The following is an 18,258-nucleotide window of genomic DNA, read 5'->3' on the forward strand; positions in this document are numbered from 1 at the left end:
TGATGAACATATATTTCTGCTACTAGATAATTAAAGATTTAAAACTCCAGAATATTAACTTGATTATTTTTCATAAACCAATATTATATAGGAAGGACTTAATACATAGATGTCAAAAGAATATTCAAGTGCTGGGACCAGTTAATACAATGGGAAGGTGTTTGCCTTGCACAATGCTGACCAGGGTTTTGGTCCAGGCGTCCAATATGGTCCCCCAAATCCCATGAAGACTTCAGCACAGAGTCAGGAGTAAGCCTTGAGCACCACCAGGTGTGGCCCCAAAAAGGCTAAAACAGAAAATAACATTCAAATTTTGATGTTCAAATGTAGAAATATTCGTGGCTGCTACTTCACTAATTAAAAATCACTTTGAAAAAGTCTGTCTGCCTGAACGTCATAAATGTTCTGGGTTAGAGCAGACTAATTATAGGATATGAATAGAATTCCATAAATACCACTGACATTTTTACACTAATTGTTGTGTAATTCAAAGCCCAGATGTTCCAGACTTGTTGTACTAAAACAATTTGAGTCAATTTTGCAACTCAGTTCACACCCCAAGACAATCCTTGTGACAAGTCAAATAACATTTCCTATTTCTCTGGATTTTCTCCGTTTTCTTTACTATGGTAACTTGACCTATCAAGAGAAGTTCAGTGTAAGAATCGACTTAACATGATGGCCACTTAATACCTCTACTGCAAACCACAATACCCAAAAGGAGAGAGAGAGAGAGCAAAAGGGAATGCCCTGCCACAGAGGCTGGGCGGGGTTGGGGGAGATTGGAGTGGGGGTGGTGGGAGGGATGCTGGGACCACTGGTTTGGAAAATGGGCACTGGTGAAGGGATGGGCACCCGACCACTGTATGACTGAAACGCAAGCATGAAAGTTCATAAGTCTGTAACTGTACCTCAAGGTGGTTCACAAATAAAACAATTTTTTAAAAGAAAACAATCAGGCTCTCTGCCCAGATGTGACCAGAGGAGCCACACACCAGCGGCCCCTCTATTGCTGAACGCTCATGATCTTGTAGGCCAACTAACTACTTTCGGCACCATCAACTTCTTACAGAAATGTCTCTAGCCTGTGAACTAAGCTACAGCCCCATGCTGCCCCAGGAGGGGAAAAGTTTTTCTCTCTCGGCTTTTCCTTTCCCTGGTGGCAGTGTGGCGACCACCATCTTATAAGGCCCACTAAACCGAGGTATGAGCTTGCAACAATGCGACTTCTGGCAGAAATTTCTCTGGACTTAGTTACTAAATTACCAGAAATCCAAAACCTCATATGCTCTTCATTCTCAGCAATGGAAAACAAATTATCAAATGCTGCCTTTTCGGCAGCAGGTCTGATTGTTGGGGGGAAATTCCAAATAATAATAGTGATTTTCCTGTTGAAATATTGAATGTAATCAAAGTAAAGAGAAAGTAAAGTGAAAATCATCAGCCATACAGGTGGGGGTTGGGGGGTGGAGTGGGGGTGGAATGGGAGGTATACTGGGGTTCTTGGTGGTGGAACATGTGCACTGGTGAAGGCATGGGTGTTGGATCATGGTGTGACTGAGACTTAAGCCTGAAAGCTTTGTAACTTTTCACATGGTGGTTCAATAAAAAATAAAAAAAGTGGGGAAAAAAAAGAAAACAATCAGATTTAATTATTTATATTATAATTAAGGAAATATGTTTACAATATTGTTAACTGGTTTTGATATACACATTTACTGCACCTTGCCATCACCAAGTGGTTAATACTCTCTACCAGTTTCCCCGTGATGCTTTCTTTGTTCCTCCTCTTCCCCTACTCACCCACCCCCATCAACTTGCCCAATAATCTTTGTTTTATAATACAAGGTCAAGGGTTTGTCATTGTTCATTACTGTCAACTCCTTTGTTTTATTTATTTCATTACTGTCAATTCCTTTGTTTGTATACACAATGAGATGCCTTTTTGTCCTTTCCACAATGTAGTCAACAGCAAGATTTCATCTTTTCTAATATCTGTATAGTATTCCACTATGTCTGAATACTACAGCTTTTTTATACACTCATCTGCCATTGGACATTTGACCTTTTCCACATCTTGGCTATTGTACTAAGTGCCACAATAAACATAGGTAAAATATAGATTTTTCAGGTTAATGTTTACATTTTGGGCGAAAAATGCCAATCAGTACACATTTTAACAATCAGCAAGCATACTAAACAGTGTTCATTGTTACTTAATATATGATCATCTAATCTTTGATAAGGGAGCAAGAAATGTGAAGTGGAGCAAGGAAAGCATGTTTAACAAATTGTGCTGGCAAAACTGGACGGCTACATGCAAAAAAATGGGCTTAGACCTCCATCTATCACCATGTACAAAAATCAGATCAAACTGGATTAAAGACCTCAACATCAGACCAGAATCCCTAAGGTACATTGAAGACAAGGTCGGCAAAACCCTCCACGACATTGAAGCCAAAGGTATCTTCAAAGCTGACACGCCACTGGCTAAGCTAGTGAAAACAAAGATAAATAAATGGGACTATCTCAAACTAAGAAGCTTCTGCAACTCAAAAGAAACAGTGACCAAAATACAAAGACAGTCTACAGAATGGGAAAGGATATTTATGCAGTACCCATCCGATAAAGGGTTGATAACAAGGATATACAATGCACTGGTTGAACTCCACAAGAAGAAAACTGCCAACCCGATCAAAAAATGGGCTGATGAAATGAACAGAAACTTTTCCAAAGAAGAAATCCGAATGGCTAAGAGACACATGAGAAAATGTTCAACATCACTAATCATCAGGGAAATGCAAATCAAAACAACAATGAGATATCATCTCACACCACAGAGACTGGCCCACATCCCCAAAAACAAAAGCAACCGGTGTTGGCGTGGATGTGGGGAGAAAGGGACTCTCCTTCACTGCTGGTGGGAATGTCGACTGGTTCAGCCCTTTTGGAAAACAATATGGACGATTCTCAAAAAGTTAGAAATTGAGCTCCCATTTGACCCAGCAATACCGCTCCTGGGAATATATCCCGGAGAGGCAAAAAGGTATAGTAGAGATGACATCTGCATTTCCATGTTCATTGCCGCTCTGTTCACAATAGCCACAATATGGAAAAAACCAGAGTGCCCGAAAACAGATGATTGGCTAAAGAAACTCTGGTATATTTACACAATGGAATACTATGTAGCTGTCAGGAAACATGAAGTCATGAAATTTGCTTACAAGTGGATCAACATGGAAAGTATCATGTTGAGTGAAATGAGTCAGAAAGAAAGAGACAGACATAGAAAGATTGCACTCATATGTGGAATATAATGTAACTGTGAAGTACAAGTTGGCAACGATGAAACTTCTGGCAGATATCTCTCTGGACTTAGTTACTAAAATACTAAATTACAGAAACCCAAAACTGAGAGGCCGCTAAGTGTGGTCACTCGACCTCATACTTCTTCATCCTCAGCAATGGAAAACAAATTATCTAATGCTTCCTTTTCAGCAGGTCTGACTTTAGGGGAGAGACTCTCCAAACAATAATAGTGAGTTTTGTTGACATATTGTATGCAATCAAAGTGAAAGTAAAGTGAAATTTATTAGTTACACAGGCGGGGGGGGACTTAGGGTGGGGGGGCTAGGGGCGTGGGGGGGTTTGGGTGTGAGGGGGCGGGGTGGAGCTATACTGGGATTCTTGGTGGAATATGAGCACTGGTGAAGGGATGGGCATTCGAGCATTGTATAACTGAGATTTAAACCTGAAAACTTTGTAACTTTGTAACTTTCCACAATAAAAAATTAAAAAAAAATCACTCTTGTCAAGTACAGATGTGGAATTAGAATAGATACCTGAATCATGAGAAACACATCGGATGATTAAAATGCTAAAAAGTGATAAAGAGTTAAAAGATTTAATCAAATGTATCTATCCACAAAATAACCAGTAAAATCCTTGGAAAATATGTGCTTCCTTAAAATATAATCTCGAAGCATTTCAGCAATGACTCTTGGAGATGAATACTACGAGGGACATAGTTTTATGGTTTTTTTAAAATAAATTTTTATTTTTGGATTAAGACTAAATTATTCATAATTGAGTTTTAGGCACACATACTATGCCCTGCCGTGAGTTCCACCACTAGTGTCAACTTCCCTCTAGCACTGTAGCACTGTAGCACGGTTGTCCTTGAATTTGCTCAAGCGGGCACCAGTAACGTCTCCACTGTGAGACTTGTTGTTACTGTTTTTGGCATATCAAATATGCCACGGGTAGCTTGCCAGACTCTGCTGTGCGGGCGGGATACTCTCAGTAGCTTGCCGGGCTCTCTGAGAGGGATGGAGGAATTGAACCCGGGTCGGCAAGGCAAATGCCCTACCCACTGTGCTATCGCTTCAGCCCATTTTGACTCAACACATGAAACCTCACCCAGCCCAGAAACGGACAGGGTTAACAGATTGATATCTCTTTCTCGATTCCATGGGTGGTGGTGCCATTCTTAGTTGATGGAACTTCCCTCTAGAGTGTCTGCAAATTTCTTCCCTTTCCCCCCAGCACTCAGCCAGGCTCCTTGACAGGCACATTTTAAACTTTGGTTCTTGTCGTTTGGATCTCCTGCACTTAGTTTTGTTGATTCTGCAGTCTGGATATTCTGTTCTACCACTTCTGTACTCCACCTTCACCCCCAGGCCCTTGGCCCCGACCCCAGTTACTTCCTGTATGGTGCAATGCTGCTTCTTACCCCTCACCCCCCAACCCACCCCGTACGTGAGTGATAATTTCACTTCCTTTTCTCTTTACCTTGATTACATTCCAGATTTCAACACATAACTCACTATTGTTGTTAGAGTTTCAAAACAGACTCACTATTTTTGTTGGAATTTATCCCCTAAGAATATAGCTCTATTAACAGGGAAATATTTGATAATAAGTTTTCCACTGATGAGAATTAAGAGATAAAATGTCATGTGGCTGCAGTAGTGGAAGATAATAAATTAATGGGTCAGATTTTGCCAGATGAGTAGGCTCTTTCACATATTACTGGAAACCTGGTTTCCCTAATGGCTTGAAAAATTAATACACCTCTAAAAACACTTCCCTTGAACTCAGGGAGCTGTTGATTTGCTCATGGAATCTGCTGTTTTATCACCTGAAATGTCTTCTTTAATCATGGTTGAAATGTAGCTTTGCACGTAGATAGTATTGGTGATTATCTCAGTCCACTAAACTGCAAACCTGATTATTCTCCCAATTAAAACAGCAGTGGTTGCCTATTTCTCAGCAAGACACATGGAGCTGCAACAGGGTCTTGAATGACCAAGATTTCATTTCTTTCTCAGAATATTTTATACGATTCAGTAATCAGTAAAATTGGTTCTTCTACAATAGGCCTTCTCTGTCATTAGTGAGAATTAGCAAAGTTCTATTGCCCTAAAAAATAAAGTGGTCTATTACTGTGAATGAACCTGCTTTTTTTGTGTGTGAAGACTTCTTTTAATTTTAAGGAGGGCTTTCATGCTTTTGTGCTATGAATTAAATCGCCATTTCATGAGGTTATCCTTGTCCAGGAAGAAAAAAAAATCAATCTTTCATTAAATCTGTGAGAGCCAAAATCATGCTCACAAAACGTCTTAGACCAGCAGGTCCAGTGCCATATTATATGGAGGGTATATATAAAAGGTCAGCAATGCTTCCCCTGCAGGCCTACATTTTGGCAAAATTACACTGATGTTTGTTTTAATGAAATGGCCATACACTATTTTAAATTTTAAACAGGTGCATTGATATCAAGATTATGTAAGGGACTATTGTCTTGTAGCTTTGTAGTGGGCTTTGAATATGTTTGAAGATAAATCTTGTACCATCTCAGATATAGGCAACCAGGCTGAGAGCAATAGTAGAAGTTCTTGACCTGTTAAGAGCAGAACTTTCCAGTTTCTGAGTTGGCTCTTGTTTCCTAGTGGGTGGTCTTGGTCTTGTGCTCCAAATTTCAAGTCCTCTACAAGGGGGTTTCTAAAAACCTAAAAACTTCTACTGCAGAGCCTTTATCACTTGAAAGAATTATTACATAGCTCCTGGTACATAGTTGTATAAATAAATACTTATTGATAATAAATCACAAGGAAATATGTTTTAAAGCTACCTCCGTGTTCAGTTATTCAAGCCCATATAATGTTGTGACTTAGATTTTTAAGAAGCTAGGCCCTACACTGATATGACTCTGTGTGACTATGCATAGCACACACATACACACACACATCACACATGCATGCGCTCGCGCACAAACACACACAAACACCCTCCCCCCCAAAGCTTGAGGTTATAGGTGGAAATGAAGAGGAAGACAGCAAATCAAACTGAGATGGCAGATAACTTGGTCCAGTGACAAGAATCTAGGCCCTGGTGTGAGTTCAAATTCTAGCTTTACCACTTGCCTACTGAATTACTCTGAGAAATTTCACTTGCTAAACCTTGGCCCCTTATCTTAAAACTGGGCATATAGTAATTGGGCAGATTCTTGGTACTGTGTTAATCCCATAGTAGGTGATTAGTTCGTTTTCACCGCATAATGTTTCATGTTATATGGCATAACTTTAAAAAAATTATTAAGTCACTAGGAATTATAGCACTGTAGCACTGTAGTCCCATTGCTCATTGATTTACTCGAGCGGGCACCAGTAACATCTCCATCGTGAGACTTGTTGTTACTGCTGTTGGCATATCAAATACGCCACAGGTAGCTTGCCAGGCTCTGCTGTGCAGTCGGGATACTCTTGGTAGCTTGCAGGGGTCTCGGAGGAGTTATAGAGTTATAAAATGCTTAAAGCCAAAAAAATTGGCATCTTCGATGTCTGTCCAGAAGAGGTGGATCTCAGAGAATGAGATGAACAAACGCATAGGAGACAAACAAACACAGACTATCCAAGCTTTAAGTTCGCCTGGGCAGCCATCAGTGGTCTGACAGGTCAGCCATTTAATCAGTACAATATTACCCACCCCCACCCCGTCTCCCAACAGGTGAATCATTATTGACAGATACATTAAGGACAGCAAGTAAATAGATCAACGTATAATAGGCACATGAAGATCAGAGGCTAGAATATTTTACATAGCTATCAGAAGGCACCCTTAAAGTATAAAGTCCTAACAGTTTCCTATTCTATTTTTTCCCATGTCATGCTAAATCTAAAAAACCCTAAACAATCTTATTCTATCCTGTTTTGACAGTTGGAAGATATTTGTTATCTATTCTATTCTTTCCAGCTATATTATTCCTGTCTGGGTGCATTTTTGCAAACCCTTTGCATTTTAATACCTAAACTATCTTACCCAGGGACCTTTCTTTTTTTAAAAAAATTAATTTATTCTTTTATTGAATCACCATGTGAAAAGTTACAAAGCTTTCAAGGTTTAAGTCTCAGTTATACAATCCAGGGACCTCTCTTATCCATGGCATTTTTGTTAGGTGGGGAGAGTCCAGTAAAAAGCTAGTCATTATTGAGTTTCAGGAATACAATGTCCAACACCAATCCCTTCACCTCCACCAGTGTCCCCAGGTTCCCTCCCCCACACACACACCTGCCTCTAGGGCAGGCACTATGTTTCTTTTCTTTTTTTCCCTTTGTTTGCCCCTCTTTTAAGCGTAGTGGTTTATAATACTACTCCTGGTAGGGTATTATGCATGTCACTTTACCTCCTTTCAGCACCTAGTTCTGGTTCAGAGTGACCACTTCCCTCTATCATTGTCATAATGTTCCTTTTCCAGGCCTATCCCCGTCCCTCTCACCAAGTGGTAAGATTCCTACGAAAGGTCAGTTCTCCTGCTTTTCATTTCCATTGCTTTCAGCCATCAGTTATTCTCCTACTGTGTTTCCTTATTCCCTGCATAAGCATAAGATTATTCTGTGTGGTTCCTCTCCCTCTCACTCAGCATAACACTCTCAATATCCATGCATTTATCAGCAAATTGTATGCCGCCTTTTTCCTATGACTGAGTAGTATTCCATTGTGTGTATACACACACACACACACACACACACACACATATATATATATACTGGAGCAATAGCACAGCAGGTAGGGCATTTGCCTTGTACGCAGCCTGGGTTCAATTCTTCCGCCCCTCTCAGAGAGCCCAGCAAGCTACTGAGAGTATCTCGCTGGCATGGCAGAGCCTGGCAAGCTAGCTACTTGTAGCGTATTCGATATGCCAAAAACAGTAACAACAAGTCTCACAATGGAGACATTACTGGTGCCCCCTTGAGCAAATCGATGAGCAGTAGGATGACAGTAATATATACACATATATAATATATAAAATATACACACACATACGTACATATGTGTTTATGTATGTGTGTATATCATAGTCTCTTTATTTTGTTATCCAGTCATCTGTTCTTGGACACTTGGATTGTTTCCAGGTTTTGGCTTTTGTGAATAATGCAGCAATTAATGTAGGAGGGCAGATATCTTTCCTGTCTTTGTGTCTTTGGGTCCTTGATATATATTCCCACGGGTGGAATTGCTGGGTTGTGTGGAAGCTCAATTCCTAATTTTCTGAGGAATGTCCATATTGTCTTCCAAAAATGCTGGACCATTTTTGGTCCAGCATTTTTGGAAGCAGTGAAGGAAGTGAAAGAAGGAAGGAAGTGAAGGAAGATTCCTTTTCCTCCACATCCACACCAACACGGGTTATTGCTCTTTTTGATGAGTGCCAGTGGTGTGATGTCTCATTGTTGTTTTCATTTGCATTTTCCATGTGGTTAGTGACACAGAGTATAAAAACTTTTAAAAATCCTTAGTTTTTTGCTGATTCTGAAACATAGCAGCTTAGACTGGACTCAGCTAGACCATTCTTATCTTGATTAGATTCCTGCAGCACACATGTATTGACACATCTGTTTCTATCACACTGGGGTGGTGCCTTGATCTCCACCTTAAGCTTTCTCATACACTATTACTCATACAGACTTCCTTTGGTGAATATGGGGGTGCAGGCGAGCAGAAGTGTAGAAGGCCCTTTGAGGAATGAACTTGAAACTGGAATAGTGTTCTACTGGCCTTGGCTCACTGGTTAAAGCAAGTCGTAGAAAATCCAAAATTTAAGGAAAAGGGAAATACTTTAAAGACTTTAAAGAAATAATCTTTCAAGTCAGATTGCAAATTCCATAGGTATAAAGAGGCCATTAACGGAGACCATCAATGTAATCATACCCAGAGGAAGGACAGGGGAAAGCTACCGGACCAAGCTACAAAATGACAAAAATGATCCCTAGAGTAGCGTAGGAAGGAACATGAGCCAGAGTTATCTACTGTATGTTTTTGGAAATATGGAACACAGACTCACTCACCTATTTGTTGATGTTTATTTTCAAATCACAGCTGCACATTTGAGCAGTTGTATCACTGTCAAAGTCTAAATACCTAGTTTATTGCTCTTTTCAGAAAAATGTCTACTTTAGAGCTTGTTGTCTGCGGATGAGCAGCTTTGACCTAATAAGAGAGCTCACTGAAGAATCTGAAGTCTCTAGCTTCAGAGTTGACAGTTTAACAACAGTCCTCAGATAATTCCTACTACAGCTTCGGCAGCATTGGACCAGAGAGCATCTAGACACCTTGGGCATAACCTGAGGAGTCTAAGAGTCCCAGAGGCAATTCTTAGAGAGCGAGGATGCTCTGGCTAAATATTTGATCAGTAACTATTTTTTTAAAAATAGCCCACTGTCTACTGTGCTAGTTTCAGAAGAGCTGTTCATCTTGGTCAAAGATCACGTGGTAATCTAAGGATACAGGGACATACAAGTCCCATAAATGCAGAATGGAGAATGAGGCTGTGGGGTTCCAGTAAAATCAGTTGGCCAAAAGTGGACTCTGATTTCTGAGGGACAAATGGAGGGAGGTCAAAAGAAAGGTCAAGAGTCAGTCAGTTTTATAAGGTCAGTGGTGATTTTTTTTTTTTTTTTGCTTTTTGGGTCACACCCGGCGATGCACAGGGGTTCCTCCTGGCTCTGCACTCAGGAATTATCCCTGGCGGTGCTCAGGGGACCATATGGAATGCTGGGAATTGAACCCGGGTCGGCCGATTATTTCTTTTTTAAAAGTGATAAAAGGACTTGGAGAGATAGCTCAAAGGACTGGAATGCTGAATACTTGGCATGCAGAAGGTCCCAAATTTGATCCCTGGTATTGCTTCATCTCCCATCAGTACTGCTAGGTTTGACCCTAGTACTCCCACACGACTGGTCCAGAGTAGCACTGCAGCACTGGTCACAAGCACCAAATCCAGCCCACATAGTCAGGCTAAGTATTGTTAGGAATAATCTCTAAGCATTACTTGGACCACTGCCTGCAGAAAGTGATTAAAAATAAAAAGCAGGAAATTCAGGGATGAACCTCATGTAGTAGATATTGATCATGGTTGGCAGCTGAGATTTATAGTGCTATTGAGATCAAACCTGGGAGTGTGGAATTTAAGAGTCCCTGTTCTAATGACCTTTTAGGTTCCTGTTTATTCTCAACAATAAATACATGAGACTAAGTGCACATGGAAGAGACTGAGGCTTCTGGGGTACAAATGGCACTCTATAAATTTGGAATAAAATAAAATGTACCTGAAATTTATTATAAGCATTGAGTTATTTCTTACAAAGTCTTCAACATTTTCTAAATCACGTAAAACTATCAAGATACATTGTCTATTGATGCAACCATTGTCATCACCATTGTCATCATTCTCATGATAATGACAATGAACAAGAAAAAATTTCATTGGGGTTGCAGTTAATTCTAGGAATCATCTTAATTCCTTGATTCCTTCTTATTTTTCTCCCACATCTCTCACCTTTCTGCATGGAAGAGATGTATTTCTAGAAATAAAGATTATCTCCTCTTGTTCTGTTCCAGGTGTTTTCTGGTCTCTCAACTTTTATTTGCAAATATCCTTGGTTTGGCATAATAAGATTCACCCCTTGCTTTCAGCTACATGGATTGTTGGAAAATTGTCTTTGAATTTTCCATCAGGGAACTACCCGGTTAACTTACCTCTCTGTGTTAACCATAGGTGGTTAGCCAAGCAGACCAGAAATTACTTTCCTTAGATTAGTCCAATATATCTCTAGTGCAATCAACTATGTCTGGTCAAAAACCTTTTCAGCAATCTTCTAAACGTTGATCTGTATTATTGGGAAGGAGATCCTATAGCTGCAGGTAGAAAAACCGATTGTTTTGTCATCAAGATGAAAAAAGATGTTCATTGACTTGGACTACAGAATCACTAGAACCCATGGCTTGAAAGAACTGCTGGAAGAAGTCAAGAGAACTGAGGAGATTCTGTTACTGGTAGATGCAGGTCTAATAATCAAATATTCATCTGACACAATGATGGGCTCTTCTGCCATGTGTAAAGGTCATTATTTGAAAGATATCAGAATTATTCAATGCCATTGAGCATCTTCTATGTAACATGTTGCTTACAATAACAATATATTCTATTATAACATATTCTATGTAATAGATCGATCATATTATAATGCAATGTTATTTTATAATAGTAATTTTTTTAAATTCACTGGGTGTTACCAAATACTAAAATAAGTCCTTAATAAATGTTTTCTATTTAAACCTCACAATGACTGTAAATGGCCTTGCAAATGGCCTCAAAATCAAGGACTTGCAAATGGCCTCAAAACGGCCCAGCACTATGCAATAGAAACAATTAGTAAGACCACACAGAACCACACTTATTTCATACAAGCTTTACTATAATCACCATTAGTAAGTGATGAAATTAAATTCAAGAAAGAAATGCAAGTGCTAGTGATTCCTGCTACTTTTTTGAAGTCAGAGCATCTAAATCCAGAATCTGCTCTCTACAAACTTCACAGGTCTGGAAAGACACATGTTGCTGGAGTTTTCATTTAGGACCTAAACTACTGTTTTTCATGTCCTGAGATAGCAGAAATGCCAATTAATTCCTACTTCGAGATCACTTCAGACACTAGACATTCCTTGTGACCCTTCCTGAGTGTGCACACTATTCTGTATGCAGGATAAAATTATATATTGGTTTCCCAAGCACTTTGTACATATCTCTAGCGAATCTTTTCTTATATTGCAACGATATTCTGTGTATTAACATTTTCCAAGAAAACTGTGAGATTCTGAAAAGCAAGCACTGTGGCTTTTTTGATTTTGTGTCCCAAGTACCTAACAAAGCATCATGAACATAGTAAATATAATGAACATGTTGCTGATTGGCCAAAAGAATAAATAAGTGGCTGACATTCACAAAATAATATTGGTAGAGTGCTATGTTTTTATATTATTCAACATGAAGGAATAGCTCTTACTGAGGTGCAAATGCCTAGTAAATTTTCTATTGCATTTGTTATTTATTCACTTGTTAGTAGATCTCTTAAGCCATGCATTGGGGACAAAATGAGCAAGTCTACTCAAGATGATAAAAACCATTTGGTCTAAAAATATACTCTGGAATTTCTTTAAAAGTCTATGAAAAATATAGCAGTTTACAAAACAACACATTTTCTTAGGGGTCTCTGCCTATACCCTCTCCCCTGTCCCTGACTTTCTCTTCCCCTGGCCCATAATATCACTCAGCACTAAGGCACTAGTTCATTTATTTAGATCCATTTTAGTGAATTAGTCATTTAATGGAGCTGGGCTCTCTTGTTCAGAAAGCAAACATACTAAAAAGTAAATGTAACTGAGCAGATCAAGTAACCACGTCCGGAGATTGCACCTGCCCTCAGACCACTCTCCATGGGCAATTAAAAATATAGCTGGCAAATTTCTTTATTTACTCTGTGCAGTTGGAGTAAAATAGAGCACTAGAACATGAGTTAGGAAATCTGGATTTCTGCCGAAGCTTTGATCTGAAGAGCAGTTTGACCATTGGCTGGTTACTCTCCTCTCAGAGTCTTGCCCTGATCAAAAAGACAAAAAGAGAGCTGGACCGAATTACTTCTAAATGTCTTCCCAATCCTAAAATTCTCTATTCATTCATTTAATACACATAAGCTCAATATCCACCCTGAGCAAGCTCTCTGCAAGGATTTGTGGGAAATATAGAGGTTCATAGAACATGACTCTGCCCCCTATGGCTTAAAACAAACAGATCTGATCAGTATCAAAATCAAACTTAAAGCATGTTTGTTTAACTCATTTGTTTTAGCCAATGTTATAAATCCTTTTCAAATATCTTCATTATAAAGTCCCACAGAATTATTACCTATACACTCATCTAATAAAACACTTGCTGAACCCTAAGTAAGTTGGGAAATGCTCCCCAGGACAATTAAGAAGGAGAGCCTTAAGTGAGAGACATTTCCTATGGAGTGGGCACCATTTTATCTCCCCTCTCCCTCATTTGGCTCAGGGAGTTTTGCTATCCTTCCAAGACTGAGGATATCAATCACGGAGATTTTCCAAGCATTTGCCTTCAAAAAGCCAGCAAAGGAATCAATGAGTGATCTTTTTGCTCATGAATTTTCCTAATTCAAAGCTGCAACTCAGGTGGAGACCCACCTGTTATCACCCGGGAAATGTGAAAACACTGTAGATTGCATTGAGACTTACGCTAAATTACTTTTCTTTCAATTGTGGTAGGAAACATTTCTCTAGACTTATCTTGCCTTGTTTTGTTTAGTTTTGGTTTTGGAGGCTATACCCAGCGGTGCTCAAGGCTCATTCCTGGCTCTGTGCTCAGGGATCACACCTGGCAGGGCTCAGGGGACCATATGAGGTGCCAGGGATTAAATCTGGGTGCACCATGTGCAAGGCAAATGCTGTAGCACACATGCAACGCCATGTACACAACAAGTACTAACACTCTAACCTCTTGCTTTAATTGTTAAAGCAAAAACTCTTGGAGATTAGTTAAGTTCCCTTTTACACTATGAATCTTACAACATTAGCTGTTTGTAGAGAAAAGTTCACCAAATAACCTGTGAAAACTTACTTTTAATATATTTTCAGACTTCAGTCTGTGTATAAAAACCTTGTTTAAAATACTTTCCAAATTAACTCATTTTTTTCTTCTAAAAAAAATTCCTAAAAGGTCACTAAACAGCAAAATTCTAGTTTCTGAGCAGTCATTTTATCCCACTAACCATCTGCAATAAAACAAACATCAGATGTGTAGTCAAGATATTGTCACCCTAACATTTGGAATAGGAATATATGGCAATCAATTTGGGTTAGGTGATTAAACATCTTTTTTAAGAAACAAAAAAAACATTATTTCAATAGATACCCTGAAGAAAAAAACAACATATAAAAATCAAAATTTGCTCAAAGATTTATATGCTTCACTCTACTAAAAGATGCAAAACTAAATTGCATTCAATATTAAATTTTCCTAATATTCAAAGAAATTTAATAATATGTATAAAATTTTAATGTATAAAATCCAATATTGTCATATTTATATGAATAGCATAATCCTTCAGAATTATTATATTATACCATCCTTGCTTTATTACTTATCAATTACTACCACATAATCATAATTAAACTCTGAATTTCTATGAAAAATTATATCTGAATATTATGAAAATCCTATATATTTCAATATGTTTGAAATTAAATAGAAAAGGAAAAATAAAATTTTGAAAATAGCCCCCTATCAACATAAAATATTTGCAAGCATCCCTTTTTAATTTATTAAAATAATTTAGATTAGATATTTAGGAAACAAATACTTATTTTATTCAATCTCCTATCATTTTCAATAGAAAATCTGTCTGAAAGGCAATCACTGTATCACTGTATCACTGTCATACCATTGCTCATCGATTTGCTCGAGTGGGCACCAGAAACGTCTCGATTTTGAGACTTGTTGTTACTGTTTTTGGCATATCGAATACGCCACGGGTAGCTTCCAGGCTCTGCCGTGCAGGCGAGATACTCTCGGTAGCTTGCTGGGCTCTCAAGAGGGGCAAAGGAATCGAACCCAGGTCGGCTGCATGCAAAGCAAACACCCTACTGCTGTGCTATCGCTCCAGCTCTGAAAGGCAATATTGTAGTTAAACATTTAATAATTTATCATGATCTCATAAGTAGGAGACATTTCTTTATATTAACAAAATTCTATGTACAGTACACATAATATACTGAAAATTACGTATTAGTAGATTCAATTTCGTGAAAAAGTTCCAATTTGTCCTTCTCCCCCCAGTATGCAAAAGGTAAGGTAAAATTATTTGAATTTTGTTAGAAAAATCAATGTTATCCATGACAATACAGAAGTAGAAAAAAATTAAATAAATGAATATGTGACACCAATAGAAGGTACGTTAAAGCAGTAGTGTTCACTGTTGGTTACACATTAGAAAGACACAGAAACTTAAAAAATAAAAACTTCCAGAGGCTACACTCCTCCCAGTTAAATTAGAATCTCAGGAGGTATATTCCAGATTATTTGTTACAACCTTCAGAGTTGATTCTACTATTCAGGAAAGGTAAAAAGGGTGTTATCGACAGAGAAACGAGGAGAGGAACTGATCGCTGAGTGCCTTCATGACTGTCAATTCCAGCAGGCCACTTTTCTGACATTACCAAACATCACATTCAGTCCCCTGCATCTTTTGATTTTGACAGTACTAGACCATTGATGGGCAAGAGCCCCAATCCCTGATCTACAGCGCCCTTACGATGATAACAATTTCAAAAGAATGGGCTCTTCCATTAAAGAGCTGAAGCAAAGAAGAAAAGTTCTAAGCCTCCACCCCAACAGCATGGCACACCTCAAGGTCATCTGCTGAGGATGGCTTGCCCCTTATGCGTGTTTTTGTGTGGTACCAGGGACTGAATTCAGTGCCTTGTACTTGCAAGGTATGTATTCTAGCACTGACTCACGTCCCTGCTCCCAGCTTAGCTCTCAAATTGAGGTCGAAAAGGGTAGCAATGGTTTTCATTCATGTTCTAGAAGCATCTTCCCATTCAGTCTCTGAAGACCTGTTATAATGGTGTCTGTAAATCTTAAAGCATATTTCTCCCTTCAGCTAAGTAATATCCAGCAGTGAAATAAGAAAACAGAGGTGGAAAATTCCTGTTAGTTTCAGGCAGAATTTTGATTAACAAGGGTGTTAGAGACTTTACAAGTCTATAAACACTACCTATGAACTACCACACATAAAACCTTCCTTCTTTGGCATCCTAACTCTGAGGCCACAAATCCAACTTAAATGTTTACTAGGTCACAAGTTACCTTGCACTTTAATTTTCTTTCTTAACTCTTCATCCTTCTTCATACGATGAACGTTCTATTTTATGTCTAGGGATTTATTTAGTGTATAAAAAATGCACCATTTTAGAATTAATAATCCTGTTAACTAATCAAACACTATTTAAAAATACACTGGTGTATTTGTAAGTGTTTATTTTCAGTGATTCCAGAAGTATTATCTCATCTCTTTAAAAAAACATATTAAGGCTAAGAAATAGTACAAGTGGTTAGGGCACAAAGCTACCACGCTCCCAGGCCAGATCTATTCCCAGGGCCACATTGTCTCCTGGGCATTGCCAAGTGTAACCCTGTACATCCTCAGTGCCTCTAGGCATGGCCCCAGAGGTGGCTGGGGAAATCCCGGCACCACAGAGCTTGAGAATGCAATGCTGCATTGAACTACTGGCCTTATTGATTGATATTCAACTTCTTGAATGATTCTTGGGAGTAATCCTTCCACTCCCCAAACGAACATCTCAAAGAAATAGTAAATAAAAAGAATTTTTTACTGCATTATTCTATTTGCATAAAATATTGGACAAATGTGGTGAAAAATATTGAAAGTAGGGGCTAAAGACATAGTACATCAGGCAAGGCCTTGCCATCAGAGTACAGTAACATTGGGTGTGGCCTTCTCAAAAAATTAAATATATATATATAGGTGTACAGTATATTTTATTATTATATATGGATTTCTTTTATTTGTAATATCTGTCATAGAGCCTTTCCCAGTTTAAAAATGATTTACTTGAAATATATATGGGTAGTGGAATGGTTCATCTTTCTTCCTAGGTCATAAAAAGGATATCATAGAATAGGATTATCTATCAAAACTGACTTGTTTAGAAAGGTTTGAAGATTTTCCTATTGGCAAGGATCTTTTAATTCTCCTTTATTTTCTGCAGCATTTAACATAGTTTTGAGAATAAAAATGGCATAAAAAATTGAGTTGTAGACATTGTTGTATTGGGTATGAAAATTATTAAGATAAAATTGATTACTACTCATTTGAAACTAAAAATAATTCTTTTAAGGCAATGGTTCCTTTTGGCTGTGAAGTTGGGGAATATACCTGTGAGTTATTTTGATTTTCAAGTTAAGAACATCTTTGAGTATCTCATTTTGGGTTCTTAGTATTTCAACAAAACTCTGGTGTGGCAAAGAGAAATTGTACCCTTAGATGCACATATTGTTAAAATGTGGAATTCTGCTCTATTTTAAACGAAATAATTTGTGTGGTTCATTTTGAGGAGCCTTTAAATTAATTAAAGATATAAAGATGCTTTTGGCTTGATCTTGTATGTTTGTGCACATGCATGCTACATATATTATAATTTCTACTGGGAAAGACAGAATTTGTCCATATGTTTTTTTTCTTTAGATTTGTAATCTTGGCAGATATCTGTAATCTTTAGCAAAGTTTGCTTCTTTTTTTAGATTTGTTGAATGAGTGTGTCAGTTTCCACATTAGGTATGTGTGCGTATATAATTCTTGTTTGCTTGTGCCTGCTACTGATTGACCTATTATTAGTTAAGGCTGGAGCTATAGCACAGTGGGCAGGGCGTTTGCCTTGCACCTGGCCAACCCAGGTTCAATTCCTCCTCCCCTCTCAGAGAGCCTGGCAAGCTACAGAGAGTATCTCGCCTGCACAGTAGAGCCTGGCAAGGTACTTGAGGCATATTCAATATGCTCAAAATAATAACAAGTCTCACAATGGAGACATTGCTGGTGCCCACTTGAGCAAATCGATGATAAGCAACTGGACCACAGTGATACTGTGATATATATATATATATCTGAATTATATATATATGTTGATGAGTTGAAGAGAAAATCAGCTCTAGTCCTCACGAGGACTAGAGCTGCTTTTCTCTTCAACTCACTTTCCAATAAACTTTTCTATTTTCTAATAAAACTAATAAAAGTAAAATGAGGACTGGAAAGATAATTAATACAGCAGGTAAGCCATTTGTCTTAAAAGTGGGTGGCCCTGGTTTAAATCCACAAAATCAAATCCCCA

This window comes from Sorex araneus, chromosome 10 (genome assembly GCF_027595985.1).
Source record: "Sorex araneus isolate mSorAra2 chromosome 10, mSorAra2.pri, whole genome shotgun sequence".
NCBI classification, from domain to species: Eukaryota; Metazoa; Chordata; class Mammalia; order Eulipotyphla; family Soricidae; genus Sorex; species Sorex araneus.